Source organism: Hemicordylus capensis, chromosome 3, assembly GCF_027244095.1.
Source record: "Hemicordylus capensis ecotype Gifberg chromosome 3, rHemCap1.1.pri, whole genome shotgun sequence".
Taxonomy (NCBI): Eukaryota; Metazoa; Chordata; class Lepidosauria; order Squamata; family Cordylidae; genus Hemicordylus; species Hemicordylus capensis.
In genome coordinates this window covers 173,947,658-173,956,878 of record NC_069659.1, presented here as the reverse complement: position 1 = coordinate 173,956,878, position 9,221 = coordinate 173,947,658, and the positions used below count along the sequence as shown (strand labels likewise).

Below are 9,221 nucleotides of genomic sequence, written 5' to 3'. Positions count from 1 at the left end.
CAGCCCCAAAGTTGCTTGCATTTGATTGCTTCTGCATTTTGAATCCTGCATGTTAAATGGAGAATCCTGCAGTTCTCCATTTTGAATCCTGCATGTTAAAAACTAGTTGCCCCCCCCAAAAAAAAGGTTGTGCTCCAATGGATGCTAGATTAGTCATCAGGTTAAGTGTGCATCATAATAGGCTTCCACCAACTGGAATGTCCAGCAGCTTTAAAATATCCTTTGAAATGTCTAGCAGCTCAGAACAATGTGGAGCTTCTTGAGCCTCCAGTAGTTCCCCGTTGCAGTTAAATCCTTTAAACAAGATCCCCCCCCCCAAATGCACACCACAGTTTTCAGTACAAGATATTTGTTTAAAAGCAGTGGCCATCATAATGTTAAAATAATCAGACATTCCTTAATTCCATCATCCAAGAATCTCAGCATTAATTCAGGGCAGATTATCTCCAGAGCAAGACACAACATTGATCTGCACAATTTTAAATTGAATTTTCCTTGAAGCCACAGCATATCTCATTACTTTATGCATCACATATTTATTGTTATCTCCCATGTTTAAAATACTGGTGGCCCTATAGTAGAGTAGCTGCTGAAGAAAAACACCCTCCCATATATCCACGTATTGTTTCTACCATATTCATACAGCCTGCTGACGATTTGAACTTATATTTATAATGTAGCATGATGCCCAGTTTTGACAAGCAAGTGGTGGTGTTCAGAGGGCCATCATATTGCAGGGGCACTTGAAGGGGGCATGGTATGTGCTTCATGAATAAGGCACTTTGTACTCTAGGTCTTAGCAGAGACTGAACCACCAGTGCCATGGTGGGGGCATCTACTGCTAACAACACCGCCATATCTACAAGTATAGCACTTTCCTTTCCCCCACTTTCCCCATATAAGAGCCTAGAGAGAGCCCAAGGAAATAGCCCTACTAGGAGTGTCATGACTCCTGCCAGAGCCAGAGGAGGAAGGGGAAGTTCACTGGGGTTGAATCCTTGTCTGTAAGGGATTCACAGCAGGCTGCTACCATCCTCTTTATTCTGATGTGGGAAAACCCATTCTCCATATAAGGTTCAGGGGTGGGGGTAAAGTGGCAAAACTCTTCCCAAAAGGGCTGAGCAGTCCTAGGCCTCCAAAGGCATATGACTAAGGCAGACCCAAAATTAAGAGTAGCACACTTCAGCAACAAGGAGTTATCAGATTAAAATGAAAAGGTATGCAATAAGAACAATGGTATCCTCATAAAACAGATTATAAGAGAGTGTTTTCATTAACCTAGCAACACAGATTCCAAGCAATTATTAAAGAAAAATAACTTCCCTGGCGTGTTTAACTGTACTGGTTCTTATTACCCACAGGCTGCAGCCTTCCCATGTCCCCAGCAGCTCAGCCCGCTGCTTCTTCAGGGCCCCCCTGGGACAGACTGAACTAACAGACCAAAACTTTCTCCTATCCAGTAGGTGGCTGTGTAGTTCCCATCCAGTCCTCTGGATCGGTCCATCTGCTTTGAATTTCCTGGGCTGTTTTCCTTATTAGGAAAGGCCCACCCTCACAGTTGTTGCTCTAAGTGAAGGCTGGTTGACATGCAAATGACATTGGCCCAGCTTCCCTTGCCTGGCGTCAGCAAACAAATGGCATAGGACCTGCCCGCCTATTCTTAAGAGAACCTTTATGCTTGTGTTTTAATTTTTTTAAAAAAATCAGATTTGTTTTTATACTTTTTAGCTCAATATTTTAAAGTGTCTTTTTAATAATTGTGTTTTTACATTTTATTGTGAGCCGCCTTGGGATTTTCTTAATGAAAGGCGGGGTATAAATTAAACAATCAATCAATCAATATAAATATAAAAATAAAATAAAATAAAATAAACCCCTCACTGCCTTTGGGATGGTGCCAAAGTAATTTGGTGCACATCCCTAATCATCACTACAAGGAGGAAGAGGAATCAGGTGATTAATGAACCTCCTCCCCTCCACTACTAAGGCCTCTGGAGTGAGAGAAGCCATCATACATTTAAATATATTTGCATGTACTTCGCAGCTCTGTGCATAGGAACATAGGAAGCTGCCATATACTGAGTCAGACCATAGGTCCATCTCGCTCAGTATTGTCTACACAGACTGGCAGCAGCTTCTCCAAGGTTACAGGCAGGAATCTCTCTCAGCCCTATCTTGGAGATGCCAGTGGCAGTATCGTAGCCAATGAGGTTAATCCGAGGTGTGATTATTGCTAATTGAAAACTTTCCCCAATACCCCACCATGACGATTTGAAAACTCAGCATGTACCTTGCATTGCTCCCCCCCCCCATCTTGTATGTAGTAATGTGTGGTTTCTTACTACTGGAGAACTGTTTTTTTTTCTTTACAAGCAAAACAATGGGTGCTTTTATTTTTTATTTTTTTAGCATGCCTTGATTAAAGTTTGTTTAGGGGTGTCAAGGGCCAGAGAGAATTACCTCAGGGGTTGGATGCACCCCATAGGCTGCAAGTTGGCTTTCTCTGCTTTTGAAAGAACCTTCAGGGCTGGCTTTTACAGATATTGATTGATGGTACTCACAATGGCAATAGAACGATTTTTGTTCTTTTTCAGATACCATGTTGATCATGAAACTTCTCATAAAAGACAGGACTTTGTGCTAGCAAATGCTTCACTACTTGGATAATAACATAGCTGATCAGCTACAAGTGGTACAAGACAGTTCTTCACAAAAATCTCTCTTTTTACCAGCTACTGGAAGGTAGCCAAATAGCATTGAGTATAGCTTTCCATTGATTCCTACAGCGGTTTATAGGATAAATTGACTGAAACTCTGAAACATTCTTGTTCTGTGGAGATGTGTGCTTCTCTTGAAGATTCTTTTGATGTGAGTTTCTTTTTTGGTTCATATATTTTAATTTTGTTTTAACTTCAAATTAAATCTAAAGCTTATTAAATCTTAAGTTAACTAAAATCTTAAATTACACTGAAACTTGTTATTGACAAAACCTATGTTTACAATAAGTAATGATATGACATTGACAGATAAACATAGAAAATCTGTTCACAGAAATGAAAAGCAACATTCAGCACAAAGTCTTTGTTTCATTGTTCAGATATATATTGGTATAGTATTATCAACTGTTTTTTAAAAGGTTTGTTTTAAAAATGGAGGGAACAACAAATACAATTTGTCTTCACTGGCACCTTGCTCTTCTGAATCTAGCTGCTCTAGGTAAGGGCTGTATCTAGAATTCCCTGACTTATGAGCTTCTCATCCTTCCAGTAAATTTGATAATTCAGAATCCAGAGCTACAGTTACCTCTTGTACCTCACATATAGGGCTGGGTCACCATGATTGTTCATAAGATAATGACTGCAACACTAAGTGATGATTTGCATATGTGAGTCAGCATTATATAGATACACCATAAGTTGACATTTCATGCCAACAAAATGCTTTTTGGTTGAGTTGGTTCCCGAGTCAATTCAACGGCTACTCATCAAGTGTACAGAAATTGTGCAGAGGAATCAATTTTCTTACATGACTGCATGAATCAGCCTATTCTCTCTGTTTATGTTCCTTTACTTGTATACTAAGGCAGCTGCTGCCTGGCTCCTTAAAAATTTCATCTTGAGACTTGTCATGCTTTTTAGGATCCATCTTCCTGGCCACGTCTTGCCCCACCTCCCCTGCCGTCTGTGGACCTATGCACTGATGGCTTACCACAGCCCTGTTTCCCTGGCTAAGAGGGACTTGATTATGACTATGCCCATTTCTTTTCTTTTCATCTTAATCCTCCTACCAATTTCCTTGCAGTAGCTGGGAAGCAAGACTTGCATAAGCTGACGTGCTTTTTCTTTGCATGCTTCTCAGACCTTTTCATTCTTGTGTTGGTCGCACACACCTAGCCTAGTTCCTGCATTTTCATATCCCATGAACTTGTGAATATTCTCAATATTCTTTTTTGAGGATGTTCATAGTACTTCAGTATCTTTTATGGTGTTAGGACCACTAGAAACATTTTCTGTTGTTGTTGCTGCTGCTATTACTACCACCACCATATACTACTGGGGGGGAAAGTTCTCAAAGTGGTTTACATAGTCAAAGAATAATAAGGAGAAAATGGTTCCCTATTCCCACAGGGCTCACAGTTAGGGGTGTGCAGAACCAGTTTGAATCAAACCCGGTTCGATTTGAACTGGCCTGGTTCGACTGGTTTAAGCTCGAACCGGACTAGCTGCCCAAAAGGGGGTTGGTCTTAGTTTGAACTGAACCAGGCCCAGTTTGATTAAACCGGTTCAACCCAGTTTGGGTGGCTATATTTGTAAAGGGCAATCCGGTAAGGAATATAATATAATAGGAAGCTGCCATATACAGAGTCAGACCATTGGTCTATTTAGCTCAATATTGTCTACACAGAATGGCAATGGCTTCTCCAAGGTTGCAGGCATGACTCTCTCTCAGCCCTATCTTGGAGAAGCCAGAGAGGGAACTTGAAACCTTTTGCTCTTCCCAGAGCAGCTCCATCCCCTGAGGGGAATATCTTACAGTGCTGCTCACATGTGGTCTCCCTTTCAAATGCAACCAAGGTGGCCCCTGCTTAGATGAGGGACAAGTTATGCTTGCCAGCACAAGACCAGCTTTACATATTACAAGCAGAGAGGATTCCTAACTCTAAACGGCTACTAGTCGGAGGGCTATAGGCCACCTCCAGCCTCAAAGGCAGGATGCCTCTGAGTACTAGTTGCAGGGGAGTAACAGCAGGAGAAAGGGCATGCCTTCAACTCCTGCCTGTAGGTTTCCAGCGGCATCCGGTGGGCCACTGTGTGAAACAGGATGCTGGACTGGATGGGCCTTGGGCCTAATCCAGAAGGTCTGTTCTTATGTTCTTATGTCATCTCTCTCTTGCCACAAATCATGAGAGATTGGTTTCCCCTGGCTCAAGCTGCTGGCAGGTGCCCCTCAAACAAGCCATCATCCCAAGGCTTCTGTGATATGGCAGAGGCCTCTGAAGTGAGCTTTCACATCATGAAGGGAGATATACTATAAGATAAGGAGCAGCACTCCCTATCCCATCCCACCACATGGTAGGATAGGAATGTGAGGCATGACACCACTTCTTCTCTTGTAATCTTCCCTCCAATTGGGACATGATACTTTCCAGCCTGGAAATTGCTTTGTTTTGTGCTTTCAGCTAAGCTTGGGTGTGGGAGATAGTGGTTGAGAAAAAATGAAGGTAGTGTGCCCAGAGGCCACCTACTGGCATCCCTGTCACGGATTACTAGAGTTTCCTCATTTATTAATAGTTCCAAATCATGTTATTAAGAAGACTCTTCAAAGCATACTTTGAGGACTCAGCTATGCTTTTCATTCAGTCTTTATATCTTTGTCCTGTAGTCAGTGCTGCCACTCTGGCAATCTACCTCTATCATAATTCCATTGGATCTCTCAGTTCACCCCAGAACAACAGTCTACCATGTATAACAAAAACTTCATTAACGAATAGCATTTTAGATACTGCTTCATCCTAACAGTACTGACTACAGTTTAATCATGCCTATGTTTTTAATAGTATTAAAATACATGACTTCTATTATTGTTTTATTGATAATCAGATTTTCAAGGGCTAAATTGAGAAATATATGTGGTTGACATTGTACACATAAATGTCTACAAAGAAATGTACTCTACAATAAAATGGCGCCACAATGTGCATTAGATGGGAGGAATCAGTGATTAAAATCTAAATTTCCTTTGTTTTATGCCTACCATATCCTTGCTAGTTCCTTTTCAGAAAGTTTCTATCTTTTTAATAATGATTTAGTTGGGAAAAGTGCATCTGATCAACAGTAAGGCTCTGTCTGTGTTTGTTTCTATTTTCCCTCCATGAAGTGTCTTATGTAATCTTTTTCTTGAGGCTGTAGAAGGCTCTGTTAAACAAACAAATAAACCCTTGCATATTTTTAGCAAGGCTCTTTACAAGAGCTATACAATTTGAATTAAAACATTGAATATATTTATTTGAAACAAAGTCCTCAAATGCAGGACTTACTCTAGAACAAGTCTCGGGGAACAAAGAGGTAGTGAAGAACATTATTAGGGGAGAGAGGATTTTGCTATACATCAAATACTTATGGAGGTAAAGTAATTAACTCAGTTAAGGTAATTAATGAGTCTCTTACCTACCTGGCTGCACTGACTTCTGCAACTTGTTCTGGGGTAGAGAAGTAAGTGAATGAGGCTTCTTTAAACAAGTAGGGCCTTTTTAAATAATCCAAGCTATAGGACCATAATATTCTAATACTGTATTGGCTGACACTGTGCTGTTAAGTTCCAGTCTGGTGAATGGGGGGAACGAAAGGAAATATTTTTGGGGAGCTGTTCAAATGTCTGCTTCAGGTTTAATCTCTCTCACACACATATCCCTATATGTGCTAACTAATTCTTATGTATGTTGATGTGAGGTTAATTCACACTTGCAGCTGTCCCCATGCATCTTTCATGGATGAAAGCAGCGGACCACTGCTGTTGTGCAAATGGTGATGATAGTGCACACTGTCTGTACAATGTAGTGCTGGTTCTCACAAGCAGTGCCTCTAAGTGGAAGGAGCTATGAACCTGATCATGCCCTCTTACACTCTCTCTCTCTCTCTCTCTCTCTCTCTCTCTCAGTGCTCACAGAAGTCCTGTTTACACACTGAATAGGCTAGAGTGAATTTTACCTACTGACCCACTTCTGACCTCCATACGTTCAAGGGGCTCTATGTGCATAGAGCCTATCTATGTACAATATGCAAGCATGTAGACTCTCTTTGCTTGGCTGGGAATCCTGCAAAAAGGCTATGTAGGAGAGGAAAGCTGGTTTTGTGGTAGCAAGCATGACTTGTCCCCTTAGCTAAGCAGGGTCCACCCTGGTTGCATATGAATGGGAGACTAGAAGTGTGAGCATTGTAAGATATTCCCCTCAGGGGACGGAGCTGCTCTGGGAAGAGCAGAAGGTTACAAGTTCCCTCCCTGGCTTCTCCAAGATAGGACAAGAATTTTTTATTGAACCAACAAACTACCAAAGCATACAGTACGTTGCCAAAGCACAATTATATACAAAGTGGTTGTTTGTACATGATATATCTACAAAGATTTACACACAAGAATTTGGAAACACACAAGTTATGAAGTATATGCAGGTAGTACTGTAACTCGTGGGTGGGGGATTACAAGGCACATCAGGTAATCGGGGGGGGGGGGGGTTTACGATCGACGTCCATTTCCACAATTTGTCCCATTGCTGTTTAGAAGAGGGCTGAGAGAGATTCCTGCCTGCAACCTTGGAGAAGCCGCTGCCAGGCTGTGAAGTCAATACTGAGATAGATGGACCAATGGTCTGACTCAGTATATGGCAGCTTCCTATGTTCCAGGAGTGAACAACTTTGGCCCTCCAGCTGCTGTTGGACTAAAACTCCCATCATCTCTATTGGCCAGTTTCACCAGGGTTAATGGGGATTGTAGCCCAACCCTCCAAAGACCTGTAGTCAATTGGCCAGTTTCACCGGGGTTAATGGGAATTGTAGTCAAACAAAATTGGCCAGTTTCACCGGGGTTAATGGGAATTGTAGTCAAACCCTCCAAAGACCTGGAGGGTTGAAGCTGTACACCAGCTGCAAGGGGGTAGTGGCAGCTTGAGATTTTAAAAAGGACTTCCAGCAGGGTTTCCCTTACATTGATGGGAAAGGTGCAGGTGTGCCTGCGAATTGTATTTCGTCTCTGCTGTGGCTGCAGCCACCAGGATCAAGATGAACTATTATCTCTTGCCCCCTGCCCAGTCTGGTATGCACCTTCAGTGGTTGGGCAGAATAGCAGAGGGATAGAAAACTGGCCAAAGTGAAGCTTCAGCAAATCAGCAGCCTATCCAAATCAACCATATCAGCTTTGATTGAGATCCAATATGACCCAAGCTGGATGGTGGTTGAATTCCAGCCCTCTGAAGCTTTGCATTTCCCCTCACATATGTGTTGTGGTCTAAACAACATGGCCCATTGTCTAATGGCTGCAAATCAGATACTTACAGGTGAATAAGATATACAATGTGGGAGAAAATTAAAATATAACGGGGTGGTTGGGGTTTTTTTTTGTTCATTTTTTAAGGGAAGAAATCTGCTTTGGTGCTGGAGAGAGGGAATGCAGAGCCCAGTACTAAATTTTAAAAAGGAGGAAAAGAAAACATGAAAACCACATATGAAATGCTACAGAAAATTGTAATACTACAGCTTATTTGCTCCCTCAAAATAATAAATCTTGGACACTGAATAAGGCAAAATGCAATCTTGCGCTTATAAAATTTTCATAAGACAGAATAATTTAAGGCAGGCATTTTCATTTTCCATAACAACTGCACTCTAGCCAACTGCTATCTATTAGAGTATTAGAATATGTACAAGTATTCCATGTTTTTGCCACATTTATCAAGCTAGTTTCATTTCATAGCCTGTGTCACAGATAAAATTCCTCGGCGGAAGTATTGAGATGTGGTTGAGGATTGCCAATGTTTGATTTCAAAAATTCTGCTACCCAGGTGGGCCTCAGGGGTGCAGATGGAGCCCAACAGACTGAAAGACCAGAGGACAAAGCTCAAGGACAAAGCATTTTCTCTCTCTCCTGTAGCTGCTGTTGACAGGGACAGTAGACGGATGCTTTGTTTGCAATGTAACATGCTGCAAAGGATGGCAAAGCAGTGTAAGGTAGCCAATGTGAGAGTAATTCTCACAGAAAGCAAACCCATATGTTTTTTCCAAGAAAAACAAGGAACATGGGGTGAATAGTAAGGTATTCACATGACCTGCGTGTGGGCAGGCAAGCGGGCAGGGAGGAAGGCAGGGTCCAACTCACCTTTCCCCCAGATGATAGTGTGCTGTGCGCCCACACAATACATAGTGCTTGGAATAGTGAGGATTTTTGGAGGCTGGGACATTGCGTCCTGGCCTCTGGGTATCCCACAATGCACCATGCAACAAGTGCGGTGCATTGAAGGAATACCCCCATGAGATAGGCTCTCGAAGCACCCATCTCTGTACGTGCTCAGGCTGCAAGCAGCCCGAGCTCACACACAATCCCAGCAGCCGGGTTAAGGACCCACTTGCACCCTTAACCTCAGCTAAAGGCCAGGCTTAGAAATTGGGTTTGCCTGGGCAGGTGCCCCGGGATCTGTGTGGACCCTGGTGCTCCACATGAGCAGCCTAGCC

At 42.4% G+C, this 9,221-nt stretch overlaps 1 pseudogene; it reads left to right on the top strand.

The window, feature by feature from the left end:
* Positions 1-2,172: 2,172 nt before the first annotated feature.
* Positions 2,173-2,349, top strand: LOC128352647 (uncharacterized; annotated as a pseudogene).
* Positions 2,350-9,221: the final 6,872 nt, after the last annotated feature.